General features: G+C 42.8%; 1 protein-coding gene across 5 annotated transcripts in view; it reads left to right on the top strand.

The window, feature by feature from the left end:
- The window catches only part of TET1 (tet methylcytosine dioxygenase 1), a 139,078-nt gene that overhangs the window by 56,021 nt on the left and 64,793 nt on the right, over nucleotides 1-18,264 (top strand). The gene's annotated exons all lie outside the window — the stretch shown is intronic.

The following is an 18,264-nucleotide window of genomic DNA, read 5'->3' as shown; positions in this document are numbered from 1 at the left end:
CCCCCCTCAGTGGCTACTGGATGGCATCTGTCAGCCCCAGGGGTCGTCCGCATGTACGTGCAGGTTTGGGAGTCTGTTGATGAATTTTGAATAGGGTTCTAGGAGTGGTCAATTTGGAGATATTCAGCCCAAAAGTTGGTCCCCGGCATTGATTAACTCAGGCCAGGGCTTCTAGCCCTTGATCAGTGAGGTTTAGAGATTTCCCGGTTGTTACATTGTCTTCTGTTAAGTTCTTCCGGTTGATCTGCAGTTTTCTTAGGTGTTAATTGCTGCCTGCTACCGTGTTACACATTCAATCACTGATTCACTCGCTCTTTCAGGGGCCAGCCTGATACAGAGAAGGGCAGTTTGATTCCTGCCTTTGTTAACATTGTTACAATGTATAACTTACTTCTGAAACTAAACACATTTAGTTGAAAGTTGAAAGGTGAGGAGTATAAAATATAAGCTACAAATGCCATGGCACACAAATAGATAAAAATACCAAAATACAAGGGGAGATGCAAAATACACACATACACATTTCAAAACACAATTCCTTATTTTAAAGTGAAAGAAAGAGGAAGGAAGAAAAGGTAGAAGAGGAAAAACATATCCAAGGAGGGGAGAGCATCTGCAGGCAAGAGGAAAAGGGGGCTTTCTGCTACACCAGGAACAGCTCGGGGGTCACTGAGGCCTGGGCACAGATGCAGAACAGCAAGGGCGGGCACTTCTCAGAACCACAAAGCAGTGGGTGGAACAGCTGCAGCTGGACTCATGTCCTGGTGCTAAGATGGAGCTGCTACCAGGAGGGAGCTAGTGGGGACAGGCAGAGGCTGCAGGTCAGAACTGAGGAGCACTGGGGAAGGAGGGTTGTGGGTTGGAAGTGAGGAGCAAGGGCAGGGGAAGGGCACCGGCATATCAGTGCTTCTCAGTGCCCCACATCCTGGTGAGCAAAGGGGGCAGGGCCAGCTCTAATTTTTCTATGATGAAAAAACCAAAAGCAAATGCCAAAGTATATAGATACAGTAAAAGTTCTGTTAACTGGTATCTTACAAGCCAGCATGCTCAATTAACCGGCATGCCGGCTTGTAAGATAAAGTGAAACCGGAAGTGCCCACTGTGACACTTCCAGTTTCTCCGAGCCCCCACGGCCCGGGGCAAAGCAGCCTGCTCTGCCGAGCTCCCATGGCCTGGGGGCATAATAGGCTGTGCGGGGCGGGGCCCGCCTCCCTGTCCTGTGGGCCCCTGTGGCAATGCTGTGGGAGGGGTGGCAGGATGCCCCAGACACGGCAGAAGAAGCAGCAGCCCGGGCTACTCAATTAACTGGCATGTTTTGTTATCCGGCATCCCCCATTTCCAGGGGATGCCAGATAACAGAGCTTTTACTATATTTAGAATTCATTTTATTATCATAATAGAGGCACTGGTAGGCTTCCAAATTAGTTTAAAATTGTAAATATATCAATAAAACGTTGCCCAACTGATCTCTCTATATATAGTGATGTTTCATTTTAATCGCAGAAAAATACAGATGTTGGGTATTTTAATTAGAGAATTTGGGGGGTTTATTAGAGAATTTGCAATTTTTAAACCAGGATCTTTGCTGGTGAGGCAAGTGGCAAGACCTGGGCAAAGGAGCCTGCCCAGTGCCAGCACTGAGGACCCAGCTGGAGGGCAAACAAGGTGGCTGACCTGGCCATTTGGAGCCAAGAGGACACGCTTTGACAGTTCAAAGTGGGCCACTAAAACGAGCACATCTTTTGAGTGATAGCTGCCCAGATGGTAGAGCAGGGGCACCAGAAGACATGGCAGCAGTTCTGCATGAAGACCAGCTGTGCAGCTATGGCCCACTAGCAGCTGGCCCAGAAGTGCAGGAGGCTCTGCTGCACTTCCCATACCACAGCCCAGGCAGCTGTGTCATCCCCATCTGGGTCTGGCAGCCGTGCAGGCACAGGTCCAAGGCGGGTAGATGCTGTCACAGGTGGCAGCAGGTCACAGCCAGGCAACAGCCCCCATTGCCAGACTGCTGCAGTGGGTAGAGGGTGTAGAGGCCACTCAAGCTTAGGGCTGCTTCAGCAGCCCAGCTGGCACAAGGGGCTAGTGTCCCCAGATACCAATTGGCTGGGCCTCAGAAGCTCCTGTCTATTTGTAACATTCAAATACTGCAGGCCCTAAAGCCCACCCAGCTAATGAGTAGCCCCTATTGTATGGGGCCTCAGAAGCTCCTGAGGGTAAGTAGCCCTGAGCTGCTTACCAGGGCAGCTTTTTATACTGCTGTGCTGGCCCCAACCTCTAGCTCCCTCTGGGTGAAGATCTGGGAGGAGCTGAGCAGGGTCAGTTTGCCCCAAGTGGCACAATTTACCCCACACCAAAGTGCATGTTCAGGTACGTGTGCTGAGGCACACGTTTCTGGCACAAATTTGTACCGCTGTTACTTTAGCTGCTGCAAGTGCACATGCCTGCATGTGTGGACACGCCCTACTTGTCTTTGCCATGAAACAATTAGTCAATGTAAGATTTATCAATTAGATGTAAAGTTCAAAATCATACTAAAAAATTAACTTAAAGTGAAAATGAGCACTGCAATTCTCAAATACTGGTATAAAACCTCTGAAATTGTAGGAAAAAATGGAAAAATTGACTTTGAAAACCTGTTTTGCAAATTCAGGGATTCACAGATTGTAAGGGGCTGGCAGGGACCTTACAAGATCATTGGGTCTAGCCCCCCTACACTAGGCGGGAAAGACAACTGGGGTGAGGTGACCCCAGCAAGGTGACCATCCAGTCTCAAAAATTTCCAGGGTAGGCGATTGCACCACATCTGGAGGGAGTTTATTTCACAGTCTGGACACCCCGACTGTGAAGAAGTTTTTCCTAGAGTTGAGCCTGAAGTGGTCTTCCAGGAGTTTGTAGCCATTACTCCTGGTTTTCCCCAAGGGTGCCCTGGTGTACAGTTGTTCACTGAGCGCTTGATGTATTCCCCTGATGTAGCGGTAAGCTGCTGCCAAGTCCCCCTCAGCCTTCTCTTTTTTAGGCTGAAGAGGCCCAAGTCCCTCAGCATTTCCTCATATGGCTTGCCTTGCAAGTCTCTAATCATACAGGTGGCTCTTCTCTGGACTCTCTCAAGCGTTTTCACATCCTTGTTGAAGTGTGGCACCCAGAACTGGACACAGTATTCTAGCTACAGTCTCACCAATGATGAGTAAAGTGGAAGAATAACTTCCTTGGTTTTACATGAGATGCATTGGTTGATGCATGCAAAAGTTTACCCTGCTGGCTACAACATCGCACTGATGGCTGATGTTCATACACCTAGGTCCCATTCAGTCATGGTGCTAGTCAAATTGGCGCCACCGACCCTGTAAGTATGTTGGGGATTGTTCATCCCCAGATGGAGCACTTTACACCTCTCAGTGTTGAACCTCATCTGGTTCTGATTTGCCCAACTCTTCAGCCTGTCCACGTCTGCAACTTATCTTCAAGCAGGACCATACTCCCCCATAGCTTGGTGTCACCCACGAACTTGGCCAGTGAACTTCTCACCCCCTCATCCAAATCCTTGATAAAAGTGTTGAAAAGCACTAGACCAAGCACAGACCCTGGAGGGACACCACTGGCCACCTCTTGCCAGGACAACACAGATTTGTTCATAAGAACTGTCTGGGTTCTACCTTGCAGCCAGTTTCCTACAGACCTAACCGTTGAGCAGTTAACAGAATTTGGCTTCTAAGATCCTTGTGAAAGATTCGCTGGGATATCTTAAATTTTTGGCATCAACATATTAATTTCACTCATATGTTTTATAACATTGCAGTCATTATTATGGTCAGTCTTTTGAAGTACTTTTCCTTTCATACTGTTTTCATACTAGATCTCTAAACATAGAGCAGACAGGACAGCTTCCTTGAATAACCAACTTCAGTCTCAGTGGAATTAATGGAAATGCAGTGGCCATTTTTACCAAGAAAAGTTTCACTTCTACACAGCAAACCATTAACACAATGTTAACTGTCCATTCTGAGAGCATTCTGTGGTTTGTCTTAAGAAAAATTAGATGTCTTCTTTTAACCTGCCTTAGATCATTAGCATCAAGAAATTGTGTATTTTATTAAGAAAATTAAAATGAGGGTGTTTGATCTGAATAACGTGAAGGCTTCTCTGTTGTTACACCTTTTAAGACTATCCACACTGAAAAATGTAAATTTTCCTCAATTGTACGACTACATACTTTTTATGAGACAAAAAATTATGATAGGAACAAAGCTAAAATATAGTAATAATGCATGAGCAACATTGTGGAGAGTATGACAGTCCTTTTTGGTTTACAGAAAGTTTAAAATGAGAGAAAAGATGGGAAAAATCCTATACACATTACAAAAGAACAGAAAAGAGAGAAGTTTTGGAGGTCAGTTAAGTCATTAAGGTACAGCTAGCATCTGCTCTATTGTGGTGAGGTGCCCATCAGAGATTGGAAAAACCAGAGCCCTGATACTTCTCCATTTTTCCTTGTGCCCTTTTAAACTGGTTTGTGGCCTTTGCAGTTGAGGGGTATAGCTGCCTCAAAGCTTCTGATTGTGCTTGGGATGCTGAAATGCAATTTAATACTATAAGAATGGATAGAAGAAAACTAGGAAAGCACACCACTTCCGCGATAAAATGTCAAGATGCTTTGTCTTTTCTGTTTGATTGCTGATTTTTCATCCAGTCCTTCACTGGAATTAAGGACTGGATTTAGTGGAGCTGTACTCAGCTGTGTCTCATTTCTTTCTGCCCTTGTCATAGAGAAGTAGGGCTGGAAGGGACCTCCATAGGTCATCTAGTCCAACCCCCTGCCTGAAGCAGGATCATCCCTATGCAAACCATCATATACAATCATAATTTAACCTCTACATAAGACTACCATCAATCCTGACACAACATAGACCTAACACCCTAACCTGCCACAAGTAAAGCAGGGGAGTCATGGCAGCCAATGTGTCCTGCTTTTATAAAATGTTGTCGTGCCTATAATACACACCTTCCATAGGCAAGGGATAGGGAGTGGCAGGCACAAAAGACAGCAGAGTTGCATCTGCCAACATTCAGCTGCTGGAAGGAAAAAGTGTGTGTGTGTAAAAATGGAAATAAAAATAAAACAAAGGACTTACATCAATAAGTAATAGAAAAATAAATGTGGAAGGGACTACTATTCCAACCCTCTGGTCAAGGCAGGATCATCCCTGTATACACCATCCCAGTAAAGGGTTAGTCTACTCTGCTCTTAAAAACTTCCATTAAGCAGATTCCACAATCTCTCAAGAGAATCTAATCTAATACTTAACCACCCTCATATATTTAGAGAAGGTTCTCCTTAATAGTTAACCTACATTTCTAATGTTCAAATTTAAGAACATTATTTCTTGTCCTATTTCCTGTGAACACAGAGAATACTCTACCCTCATTCTCTGTGTAACAATTCTTTATGTACTCCTCTCAAATCCCCCTTAGTTTTCTCATCTTCACACTAAATCTCAGTTCTTCTAGATTTTCTTTGTAAATCATGTTGTTTAGACCTCTAATCTTCTTTGTTGAAATGGGGTATGCAGCAGCATTTGCCCAAATAGCTTATTACCATTACAGGTATATAACCTTGTGTTTAAAACTGTGTATGCCATCTAGTGATGATTTCCACATGAAAATCTGGGGGTAGATAAAATTCTTTTTTGAGGTTTTAGTTCACCTTCCTGCAGAATTCTCTGTGGCTTTCTTGCCAGATTGCAGAAGGTAGGGCACAGTGGCATCTTGGAGACTAACTGGTTCAGAGAGGCCTAAGCTTTCATAGGCAACAGTCTACTTCGGCAGATGCTATCTGTTCCGAATTTAAACCCATCGGAAAAAATGAGAATCTATATTTTCCACGGCTGTCAAACAATTAAAAAATTTGATTGAGATTAGTTGCACAGTTAAAAAAAAAAAAAAAAAAAAAGGAGTCCTAGTTAATCACAATTTTAATTGCACAGCTAAAAACTTAAAATTATGTGCAGAAAAACTCAAAGTTATGCAAAATTATGCAGGTACTTTGTATGGTTCGGGGGTGGCTGTGGGGTGTGTGCATGTGTATGGGGAAATTTATGAAGGTGTGGGGGGCTATGGAGGGTTGGAGCCCACGGAGGGGGGTTCCTGCATACCCTGGCAGGATGTGTGGTACTGTGGGTCAGGAGTGAGGGGCAGCAGCAAGGCTGTGGGGGCTGTGGCTTGGGAGCGAGGGGCACGGGCACACACTCACTGCCCAGCTGGCAAGTCTGGGAAGGGGCATGGGAGAAGGAAGAGGCATAGCAGGGGCAGATCAAGGCCCCCATGGTGAGGGAGGGAGTGGGGCAGAGGCAGGGTCAGGGGCTGGGGTGGATGGGTCCCCGGGGTATGGGCAGGTCGTCCAGTGGTGCCGGGGGGCTCCCACCACTGTGTGCACCCTGGGGGAGTCATGGGGGGGCATGTGCCTCCCAGATCTGTGCGTGAGGCGGAGGTGGGCTGCTCCTGGGGGCTGGGTTCTGTGCCCTGCTGCCTTTGCCCCAGGAGCCACATGCTGGCCACTCTGTGCATACCCTGCCAGCCCAGTGGTGGGAGGTGCCCAGGGCAACAGCAGCGAGGCACAGAGCCGCAGCCTGCCTTCACCTCCTGCACAAATTCAGGGGGTACATGCCTCCCATGCCTCCCCTGGGGTGTGCGCAGTAGCGGGAGCCCCTTCACGACCCTGGATGAGTCACCTTCAGCTCCATCCCATGACCCACCCTGGCCCTGGGGCCCCGTTCATCCCTGCCTCTCCGCCACTCCCTCCCTCACTGTGGGAGCCTCTATCTGCTCCCCCATGCCCCTTCCCTCCCCCATGCCTCTACCCCTTCACAGACTTGCCTGCTGGGCGCTGCTCCACACACTGCCAGGCTGCATTCCTGGCCACCTGTGGGTTGTGGCTGGGTGTCTGCCTGTGTCTGTGCGCACCACTGCCCCCTGCTATAGCTGCCCAGAGCCTGTGCCTGGTATGCCCTGAGGTCCTCTGCACTGCCACTGCTACCTTGTGGGATGGCTTGGAGGCAGCAATGACGGCAGTGGAGTGGAGCGTAGGCACGGGCTCCAAAACCACATGTACAATTAATGCGTTAAAAAGTTAATGTGAACAACGATTAACGTGTTAATCGTGCGCATTAATTGTGATTATTTGACAACCCTAATATTTTCATTAAGTACCAGAGAAGAGCCATGGGAGAATAACAGAAATAAACCAAAATCGAAAGAGGACTAACTTGCTGGGTCAAGTAATGTTTTTGATCCAGCTATTTTTTGCATTTTACACTTAAGTAAAAGTTTGTATTTATGTAATTCATCACTAAGCCACTTCATGCCATATTTTAGTTAACTGAACCATTTTGGTCATCTTAAATTGTGAATTAATTGATCATTCATAATACAGTTTGGCACTTAATGTTCTAGACTTCAACACAGGCTCAGTCTTACCTACTTAAGTATTTTAACTAGTGCACATGCTAAGATAGATGGATTGGCTTATTTTAAGGGACAGTACACATCAATTAATTTTTATTCACAGAGAACTTATTCCTTATTCCAGAGCTCCTGCCAAGGGTTGAGACAGTTGCTTCAACAATCTAAAAGAAATTATTCAAGTAAGTAGAACTAAAACGTTTGGACAGTTGAAGCAAATTTCACTAATAGCATAACTGAGCCAAAGTGAAAATGAGCAAAGTAGTCTTTCTGAGTGTCTCCTTGTTACCTTTTTTCTTAGCTTTTCTACTAGCGTTGTACATAGGTAAGGAGGTCAAGATCAACTTTTTGTGTTGGTTCTGTTAAACTTTCTTGCTGAATACCTAGAGGAGATTTTGTTGTTGTGATTCTTACTCTTTGGTAATCTTATGTTCTTTCCTGGGCTCTGTGTTTCGTTAAGAGTTGTACTTCTCTGATTTTGTTAATTGTTGCAACATCTGTTTAGTTATCATTTATTGTGTAATAACTGTTAATCATATTTCTGACATGGCCAGCAGTTCTTGAATAAACCGTCATCAAGGAAGTCTTCTCTGTAATAGTTTTATAACATCTTTTTTTGGAATACCCGAAAACAGAATTACTTGAATTTACATCCCAATCATCTTCCTTAGATATATTACAGATCCAGACAGAATACTATGGATGGGCCAGATTAATTCAAGATAGGTATGATAACAAGTGTGGAAGTAGTAGCTGCCAGACTGCAACACTAAAAGAATGTGGTAATAATACTCTTGGAAAATTACACTAAAAAATGCATGTGCTGTATATATCTGTGCACCTCTAGTTCTGTGTACAAATGTCTACATGCATAGCATAAGGAAATAAATGAGTTTTTGGTCACTGTTCAGGAATCAATTTTGTAGCTGTGTTGGCCTGAAAAAAAAAGAGATATATAAAGCTTTTGGTTCAGAGGCAATATCTTTGATTAAACCAACTAAATATGTAGTAGCAAAAAACTTCCTTCTTTGCAAGCTTTCAGGCACATACACCCTTCATCAGGCTGAGACTAATTAAAGATTTTAAAAGTCCTCCTAGGTAGAAAATAAACTCAATTTTGCACAGGGGAGGTAGAGGCTGGAAGTGTATTCCCCTGGGATCTGATCCCCAAGAGAATATACTTCCAGCCTTTACCTCCCCTGTGCAAAACAGAGTTTATTTTCTATGTAGGGGGACTTTCACAGTCTTTGAATTCCCCTCAGCCTGATGAAGGGTGCATGTGCCTGAAAGCTTGCAAAGAAAGGAATTTTTTTGCTACTATATATTTAGTTGGTCTAATCAAAGATATTGCCTCTGAACCAAGAGCTTTGTGTATCTGGTCACTGCTCAGTTATTGTTTGTTGTTTGTGGACATGACTGTATTAACAAAGAGGTCAGGGATTGAATAGTTAAGCAGACCCGTGTCCCAGATTTATTTCTCCAGAATGGGACTGACAAACATTGGCAGGGGAGTTTGTCTTATTTGATGTACTTGGCCTGCAGAGTAAAATCCATTGCTTTTCACAAGTACTGTATTTCACTTAAAACATTTAAAATATATTTTTACAATTTAAACATAGTAAAGAAAGCAGTTTCCTAATGGGCATAAATAATTATTCACGATAGTTACTATTTGAAAATTTAGAAAATTTAGCTCTATCTGTCTGCAGTATTTTGCCTTGTAAGTAATAATAATGAAGTTGTGTTCATTAGAATGTCATAAATCCATCCCAAACCTGTTTTGTTGTTTGCGTTATTAATCCTTCTAACATAGCCATTCATCTTAATATTTAAGTTATTTGCTAAAAAAATTATTAATGTACAGATTTGATAGTTTATGCTAAATTTCATCCCAGTCAAAACTTCAAATTGGCAGTTTTAAAGCCACTTTCATTTTTTTTTTCAGTACTTCTGTCTAGTTTTTCCTTTTTTGTCTTTTTACATTTCATTTATAGGGTCTTAGAGCTTTGAAAATTATGTTTTTCTGTTATTGTTATTTCCTCTTGGCAAACATTGATTTTCATCTACTGCCTCATAGTTGTATTAAGAAACACAATTAAGCAGTAAGGACAGATTATTTATTTTCTTATTTTGTCAAGTTACTTTCCAGTGATATGTGTGATATTGTCAAAGCTATGGGGAAAAGATTTGCAGGCAAATTTTTGTATCCTCTGAAATCTGAAAAGCAGATTCAGCAGCTTATTTTGTATTTTGTTTTATCTCCTTTAATAGCCATAGTTTTACATATAGTGTTTTAGAAATAATAAATGTTTTGGAAATTGATTTTTAAGGATTTTGAATTGCAATTTTATATATATTTTTAAACATTGCACATGGAACTGATTTATTAATTGCAACCGCAATTAATAATAATCAACTAATTGCATTTCCTGAATTGAGGAGGAGGATTACAGCCAACAGGTACATTGTCAGAAGGTATTCGAAAATTAAATCAGTTAACATCAAGGTAGGGAGGATTACTTTGTAAAAAGCCTGGAAACAAAATATTGCAGAAAGAATGGAAGATACTGAGAGCTACTGTTAGGCCCCTATGGAGCTTACGAACCTCTTGCTGCCCGGCCTATCGGGGTGTGGCCCCTCCCCTCAACTCGCCTGCCACGACTTTGATGTTAAACGCACTGTAAGAGGGGTCTGCAGTGGAGCTCTTTCTCAGATGGGCCTCCCGATAGACGGTGGTACTTACGATCATCCGACGTGCTGTTCCACAGGGCTCTGCCTCCCCTACACCCGGTCCACTCGCCACCCGGTGGGTGATGCGTTACAGATGTTTTCTTGCCCTGTATGACGGCCTCAGACTGGTCCCCGGGTACCAGTCGCTCTCTCTCCCTTCTTGGGGAAGGCTGGATTATCTCCTCCCTGTGCCAGAGCCTGCCTCACGAGCTGCCAGCCCGTGCTCTCTCTCTCCGGCTCTCTCCCCGTCCTTGCTCCGATGGGGTTTTTAAATCTTCCCACAGCGGCCGGTATGGCCGCTGGGATTGGCTCAGCTGTTCCCCACGCCGGAAACAGCTGATGAAACAGTCGGTGTAATGCCGGTTCATGCGGCTGCGGCTGCGGGTGCGGCTCCTGCTCCAGCTGCTCTCTGGGAGGTACGTTAGCCCCTCTGGGGGCTTGCTCTCGGGGTCTGGGGTCCACAGGCTCTACTGTCTCCCCCTTGAGAGCCTATGGGGGTACCTCACCGCCACAGCCCCCTATAAGTCCCCCTCTACACATGCAGGTTAAGGTGCAATTGGATCTAATGCTTGATCCTAAGAATTGCATCTCCTGCATTACCACATGTGCATGGCATGAGGTGTGATTGTGGGATTGTGCATTAGATCCAATCATGCCTTATTGCTGGAGTAGGGGGAGCCTGATCTTGGGCTCCCCATACACTGGCAAAAAGGAGGCACCCACAGCTAGGAGCTGAGGGACCCAGTCCCACAGCTGATTGGGCTCTGGGGCTGGGCAGTGCCTCATGTCCAGTCAGTTCCCAGCACCCTGTCAGCTGCCATCCTGGCTGCAGGTGAGGTGCAGCCAGAACCAAGAGCCTTTGTGGGTCCAAGGGTTTCCCCGCATCTCCCACCCCAAGCCTTGGGGAATCACAGTAACCACAATCCCCAGGGCTGGAGCATTACACCCCTGTGGCTGGGAGCCCTGTCATTTAATGGGAGTCCCAGCCACAAGGGAGACCCTGCTACACATGCAAATTAAAACTCAATAGCAACCAGTTATAAAGTAAGTACACAGTTTCAAAAACTAACTTTATAGTTGGTTGGAGCTTTTTATCTTGCAATAGGTACTTTGCAAGTATAGCTGGTCTCAGGGTAATTGTGCGATCCCCTGTAACATGTAGAGGGAGTGTTACAGATGCATGTCAAATAAAAGAACTAAGGGAACTACTTCAGTAACTGTGAGGAACAAAGGAATTCTGGTAGTGAAAATAGTTAAATGAAGTAAAAGAAGAGGAGGAAGGAAGGCAGCAAGTTTAGGCATGTGGCATCAGTAGAGAACCACAGTAGAAAAGCTGAATGCAAGAGTGAAAAAAACCCAACTAAATACAGATTTCTTTTTACTTTACATTATGGATAAATTGAAGAGTCCAGAAGAGGGTTAGTTTCAGTGACAAATGAGAAGGTGTATTAATATTAAAGGGTTCAAGTTGACTACAGCATTCAATAATTCTTTTCAATCCTTAACAAAACATTGAGATATATTAAAAGTAGTGTTTATTCTAAGAAGTTGCTGTTACAGTTTTATGTATTTAGTATCAAAAGTTTGCTAGGTACTTTCAAGAGAATTTGGTCAAAAAAGCAAACACACATCTGATAGAATAAATATAAGCATCTAAGGTTTCTTAAAAGGTAGTAAAGGAAACTGTAGAACCACCCATGGTCCTGTTTAACTCTCTCACAGTCTGAGAGTTTTAATTAGAGATAATGGATTGCTAATCTGTAAAATGGATAAAAGAAGTATGCGAAGTGGATTTACTTTTTGAATAACTTAAGTATTAGGCCTATGATTTAGGTAAATAATAAGATTCAACCTTCAAACATGTAAGGTGCAAGCAACAAGCAGCAGGGATTCCTATTTTCAAATCATGCTATTTACTCATAATTACAAGATTAATAGTAAGAGTGAATGTAGTTAATTAATTAATATACATTACTGAACATTGTTGAATATAAAATGGTAAAACTTTGTAAAGGTTTAATATTTTTAAAAATCTGAATACACATACCCAGTCTTGATATGGTAAAAATTAATGAATTTTAATTGGTAATTTAATTTCTTTACATCAGAGCACAATGATGAATATCAAGGCCCGTTCCTCTGTTCCTTCATTAGAGTATAGTCCTGTTTGTTAAATCAATCTTTTAAAGAAGCCTTGATTGTACTTTCTGCTGTCAGTAAATGAAGGCAATGTAGTCTGTATTTTTAAACAACATCACACGTGATTTCTACTTCTCAGTAGTCTGCATTTAGGACACTGTCTCTCAACCTTTTTAGACTTAAGGAACCTCTTGCTGGACTCAAGACGCCCTTCAAAAATGCCAGCTCTTAATTTTCTCTTTGTTTTCACACTACAGAACAATAATGGATCATTCTTCTGTTGCAAAGAACTCAGGAAGACCACAGCAGATCAGAATGTTTTTAACACTATGGATTCCTATTTGAAATCTCTGGGTTTTATCTTGGGAATCATTTTCAAACACCTACCGGTGCTAACAATGTGTGGCACCTTGCAACACCCTTGAAAGGATCTTAAGGCATCCCAGGGTGCTAGGGAACCCTGGCTGAGAATTACTAACCTAGGGGGACAGCCCCTTTCCTTTCCCAACTGAACTGATGTATTTTTTATGTGTTTTTATTCCTAGCTCAGCTTGCATAGATTTCCCAAATTACAGCGGTCAAAAAAAATCCACACCTGATGACATTTTGTTAATTCAATGAGTTTTTATTTTACTATTTGCATTTTATAATTTGGATCATAAGCTTTATGTATATTTTATAATTTAGGTCATAAACTTTACGTGTATTGCATGGAACAGCAACAAACAATAACAAAAAACCCTTAACAAACTATAAAATCATCTCCAAACTTTAAAATAATCTCCAAATCTTGTAACACTTTAAAGCAAAGTTCCTGTTAACCTCCCTAAGAATCTCCATAGTATCATCATCTCTTCCTTCCCTGTCCAATAGAATCCTCCATCCTGACCAAGAACACCTGGAAGAACAGGTGAGTCTATTGTTTCCTTCAGATTATGAAATCCAGTCTTTGATAAACCAAGGAAGGAAGTGAATTCCATATATCAGAATCCCTCAATGGAAAAGTCTATCATTGTTTCATTACACACTGTTGCATAGATAGAGAAGTGGCCTGTTTAGTGGTGAGAACTTGCATCATTTAAGAACTTTATAAGTCAAAGCTAGTATGTTATGCTTCCCTCAGTGATCAGCTGGAATCTAGTGTCAAACTGAACAAGAATGCAATTTTGGAATGTTTTGGAGGCCCCACTTGCAAAAGCAAAACCAACGGAAGGAAGGAAGAGCAGTCCAACTGGGCAATACCCAACTGTAACAAGCCTTGTGGATCTGCCACCCTGCTCTCAGCACCTGGTACCCCCTGTGTGCCTGCTGGCTGTCCCCAACCCCACCTCACTTTCTGTCTTTTTCCTGCCCCGCCTTTGATGTTATTGTTTGTTTATTGAGGAGGCGGTCCCTGGGGCAGCAAATAGCTTCTCTGGTTCCTTCACCTGCTGGCTCTGTCTTTGCTGCTAGCTCTAGATGCCTGGGTGCTTGTGCTTCCCTCAAGGTGCTTTCCTTTTAAGGGAGCACTGCCTCAGGCCTCCAAGCACCTGTTGGAGCTTCAGCCATTCCAACCTTTTTCTCTGGCTGAGCCCTCCCTCAGCTCTGGTCCACAGTCTGAGACCTCAGCTCCAAGGTCTCTGTCATTACTTGGCTGCATCCCCTCCTCGGGCTCCAGTTTCACTGCACCAGCCTCACTCAGCCTTCTCAGATTTGGTCTATCTTTAGTCTCTGATGATGGGGAGTGCCTCCCAGCCACCTCACCTGTGGTCTCCTCATCCCCTGTAGCTGCAACCCAGTCCTCTGATGAAAAACTCAAATAAAAACAGCAACCTAACTAGTCCTAAACTCAAAACACAAACCCCTCTGGGATTTTAGTGCTCAAGCCCTTCTCAGGCCAGCTTGTTTCTGTCCCTTTCCAGCCCCTGGCTTAGTTCACCTGGACATCTCCCATCTGCAGCCACTTTGCAGTTAGGCTCCCTAGAGCCTGCTTCTGGCTACACTTCCCTCCTTCTGAAAAACAGGTCAGGGATTCCCTGTTTCATCAACATGCCAAAAGTCCACCCTTGCAAATGGAGGAAAACAGGCAGCTGACTTGCATCATATTATAGCAAGGGACGCTGCTTTTAATTCTTGATGAGTATACTGTACAGAACTCCACTGGCTACACTTGGCCCACAAGCAACATTTTGGGAATCTGAAAACAAAAGGATGTCATGGAGCTTTTATGTAAGCTCTACAAATGTTTCCTTTCTTTCAAGATATAGTAATATTTTTTGCAAGAAAAGTTGTTAACTTGCAGGAATTATCCAAAGATATCACAAAAAACTTTTACAACTCAGAAATTGTTTGGTAATTCTGTTTACTGGACTTGTCCTGTAGCTGTCTTTTAGCAAACTTATGTTTGCTGAATTAAGATTGTCTAGGGAGTGGGTGAGGAGTGATTATGGTTACTAGAACTATGTTTTAATTATTCCTGCTTTGAAAGTCAGCAGTGGCATGTGAACTGGCATCATCTACTGATACAGTGAAAAGTAAACACTTCCAGAATCCTAGCTGTACTGTCTCCATCTGCTGGTAGGGAGGAGCTGTACCTGACTATCTAAACCAGTGGCACTTAAACCTTCTAACCCCACAGGCCAAAAGAATGGTGAAGTCAGCATGTAGAGTTGATTCTTGTGGGCAGTTCAGCATGCCGATGTGATCCTGCACACCCGAATCCAGCCATGTGCCAGCCTGACCCCTTGTGCATGAATGCAGCCATGTGCTGGTTCACAAGGCCATGTTATCCAGCCTTCAGGGTTCCCCACAGGTTTGGAAACTAGGCAGCAAGGGAGTGGCAATTAACTCTGCCAGTGTTCCCCTGCTGACAAATTCCCAGGCCTTTGGGGACCCCACAAGCTGGATCTGACCCGAGATTCAGGAGTTGGGCACCCCTAATCTAGACCTGTGGTTCTCAACAGGGGTATGTGTCATGAGATATTTTAAAGGGTGCCATGCAGTATTAGCACTGTTAGTTATGCAGAAACTTAAAACCTGATTCACAAGATGAACCCAGTCATTTTGAATAGTAATCCGGTGTTATCCTCAGCACTCTCATCTATTTTTCCATAGTCAAAAAATGAGTACAGTTAGTTTTTTTTGATGGAATGCTGTTACAGTCACACAAGTTTTGGAGACGTGCCTAGAGTCTAAAAAGGTTGAGAACCACAGATCTAGACCCATGTAGAATTGCAACAACTAAATTAGCTGTTGAGAAAAGTACCTTACCTTGAGTAACCAGAAATAGAAGTAGTTAAGACTGCAGTAGCCAGACCAGCAAAGTACAATTAAAAGGATGTGGTATACTCATAATCTCAGAAGAGATACAAAAATATAACCCAGACAACTGATAAATCCTTTAACCAGTTTTATGATCTAAAAAGTTGTATAGTATGTGTTTTTGAGTCCAATATTATGTATAATGAAATAGATTCCAGCAGTATTTAACTTCAAAGAAGAATGATGACACTATAAAGCAAATATACATTCTTTTCCTGTCCATTCATCATTTTTTCTGGATAGTACATATGCGGCTTAGAAATCTAGCAGTGCCCACAAAGGACAACTTTTTGTACTGGGAAACTAGGAGATACTTGTTTTTCTCATTTCAGTTATGATCTGAGAAACAGAAAGAAGAGGGAGATTAGAAACATCACCTGTAGGTTGTTCAGAGAGATTAAATTCCTTTTCTCTTTGAGTAGTAGCTGAAGCCTGTTTCATTTATGGTTAAACTTGAAGCAGTTTTGCTACATTTGTAACATTGCATGTACACACCTAACTGTTACAACATAGCTGCCACATGCTTCTCAGCTGTAGCACCCCCTCCCCTCCTTTTGGAATTGCTCCATATGTACCTTTGCCTGTGTCACCAGTGAGTTTTCAGGTTAATTGCAAAAGTAGCTGGTCCCCATTGTTAAGTAGTTAAGATACTTAGGTGGTCATAAGTATGACAAAGTTAAAAAACATATATTACTGTTGGACTCATCTCTGAGAACAAATAAGTAAGGACATTGATGTGATTAGGAATCCTTATGTTGACTCAGACATTGAAAAGTATTATGTAGGCAGGTGAAATTCTGTTGCTATCTTGCATCTGTGGTCTATCAGCATTATCTCAGTTATGTGCCAATACGACACTTCAGTTTTCTGCTTAGAATATTGAATAATTATTTCCCTGTATATTAAGCTTTCTGGAATTTCTGTTGTTCTGTCTGTCTTGTATGCCATTCAGTGCTTGCACATGCTCTTGTTGATTTTGTAATGCAGGACTTCAAAACAATATGGTATTCAAGAGTACGATTTTTAAATATGTGTAATAGATAGCCTAGTATGAGAGGAAGTTAGGTGAATAACCTAGTTGACTGATTCCTTGATCTACTTAAGCAGATACTAGGGAACTGGGGGAGAGTCTCAACATTTCGGGGTCAATAGTAGTCTAGTTTTATATGTGATTGTGCCAGGAAGGGGAGGCCCGGGATGCTACTATGTAGCTGCTTAAGCTTATGAATAGAGCCTTGGTGCTTTTCTGGGAATGACAGTGCTCCATGGAGAAATCACAGTGGTCTACCACTTATTTGGAGAACAGGTGAAAGTAAAGACTATGTATCTACTATTTGTCATTATTTTGTTTATTAGTGTTTATTAAATAATGTGCTTTACTCTATGACAAATACCTGATGGATGGATGGGAGAAGGAATATCAGGAATGCTTTTCTCCTTAATTTTAAAGGCTGCATAAAAGCAGTTGTTCTGCTGATAAACTGCTATTGTTTGTATTGTTGTACTGCCCAGGAGCCATAGTTATGGTTTACCATTTTGTTGCATTAAGTGCCATAAAATACAGAACACAAAAATAGCTGCTGCCCCCAGTAGCTTAATATCTAAGCAGTGAGGAGTGAAAAAAGTGCATGGTTTCCCTCTTTTTCCTGTTCTGTGGCATCAGTAGGGAAGTGCTTCTATGTTCTATTCAATCATTGGTATGTGGATCTAGATGAATGAAGCTCTAAGGCTGCTTACAGACCTAAAAACAAAACAAAATGGCACTTTGCTTTAAACTTGGTGCACTCCCACACCAAGCCCAGCATATGCCCAGAAAAGTCATTGCATTAGTTGGACCTGGCTTGCCCATTATCTGTATAGATTTGGCGCTTTAGTGGGGCTTTTTTGGTGCTTTTATCTAATAGCTGACTGAATCAGCTGTTACATAAAAGCACCAAAAAGCCTCGCTGAAGTGCCACCTGATCTATAGAGAGAGAGAGAGACTGCATGTTTGAAAGAGAGAGATTGCACATCTGTTGTAAGTGTTGGTTATTAAAAGTGAAATGGTTGTGTGTGAGGATGAAGTCTATAAGGTCAGTAATATCTTTGGGTCTGTACTCTGAGTTGTCATCTTGCTTACCTACCTACCTCCAAAAATGTAATATCCAATGCACCAAATGCCCTGATGAAAAACACATAGGAGAAACCAAACAACAACTGCACACCAGAATGAACGCACACCGGAAATCTATTAAAGACAAGAATACCCAATTACCGGTAGGGGTACATTTCTGACAAGAAAACCACTCTCTCTCCAGTCTCTCAGTTCTGACCCTCAAAGGGAATTTACAAAACACTTTTCACAGATGAGCCTATGAACTTCATCAACCTCCTGGATACAAAAAGTCATGGACTAAATATAGACATTAGATTTATGACACACTATAACCTGCCTGACATCTGACTCCCCTGGTACCTCTCCACTGCTACATTCATCCCACAGCCTGTCTCTCACCCACTGACTCCTCAGTTTACATCTTCACTGACTAGCTTTCTTGCATATATATACCAGCCTCTGGCCTCTTTACTATTTATTCCATTCAGGAAGAACACACACACACCAATTGCAGATTCTTCCTCAGCCTGATGAAGGGTTTTTAA

The sequence above is a fragment of the Alligator sinensis genome, unplaced genomic scaffold (genome assembly GCF_000455745.1).
Source record: "Alligator sinensis unplaced genomic scaffold, ASM45574v1 scaffold1841_1, whole genome shotgun sequence".
Lineage (NCBI taxonomy): Eukaryota > Metazoa > Chordata > Crocodylia > Alligatoridae > Alligator > Alligator sinensis.
The sequence above is the reverse complement of the archived record's forward strand: the minus strand, read 5'-3'. Positions and strand labels throughout refer to the sequence as shown.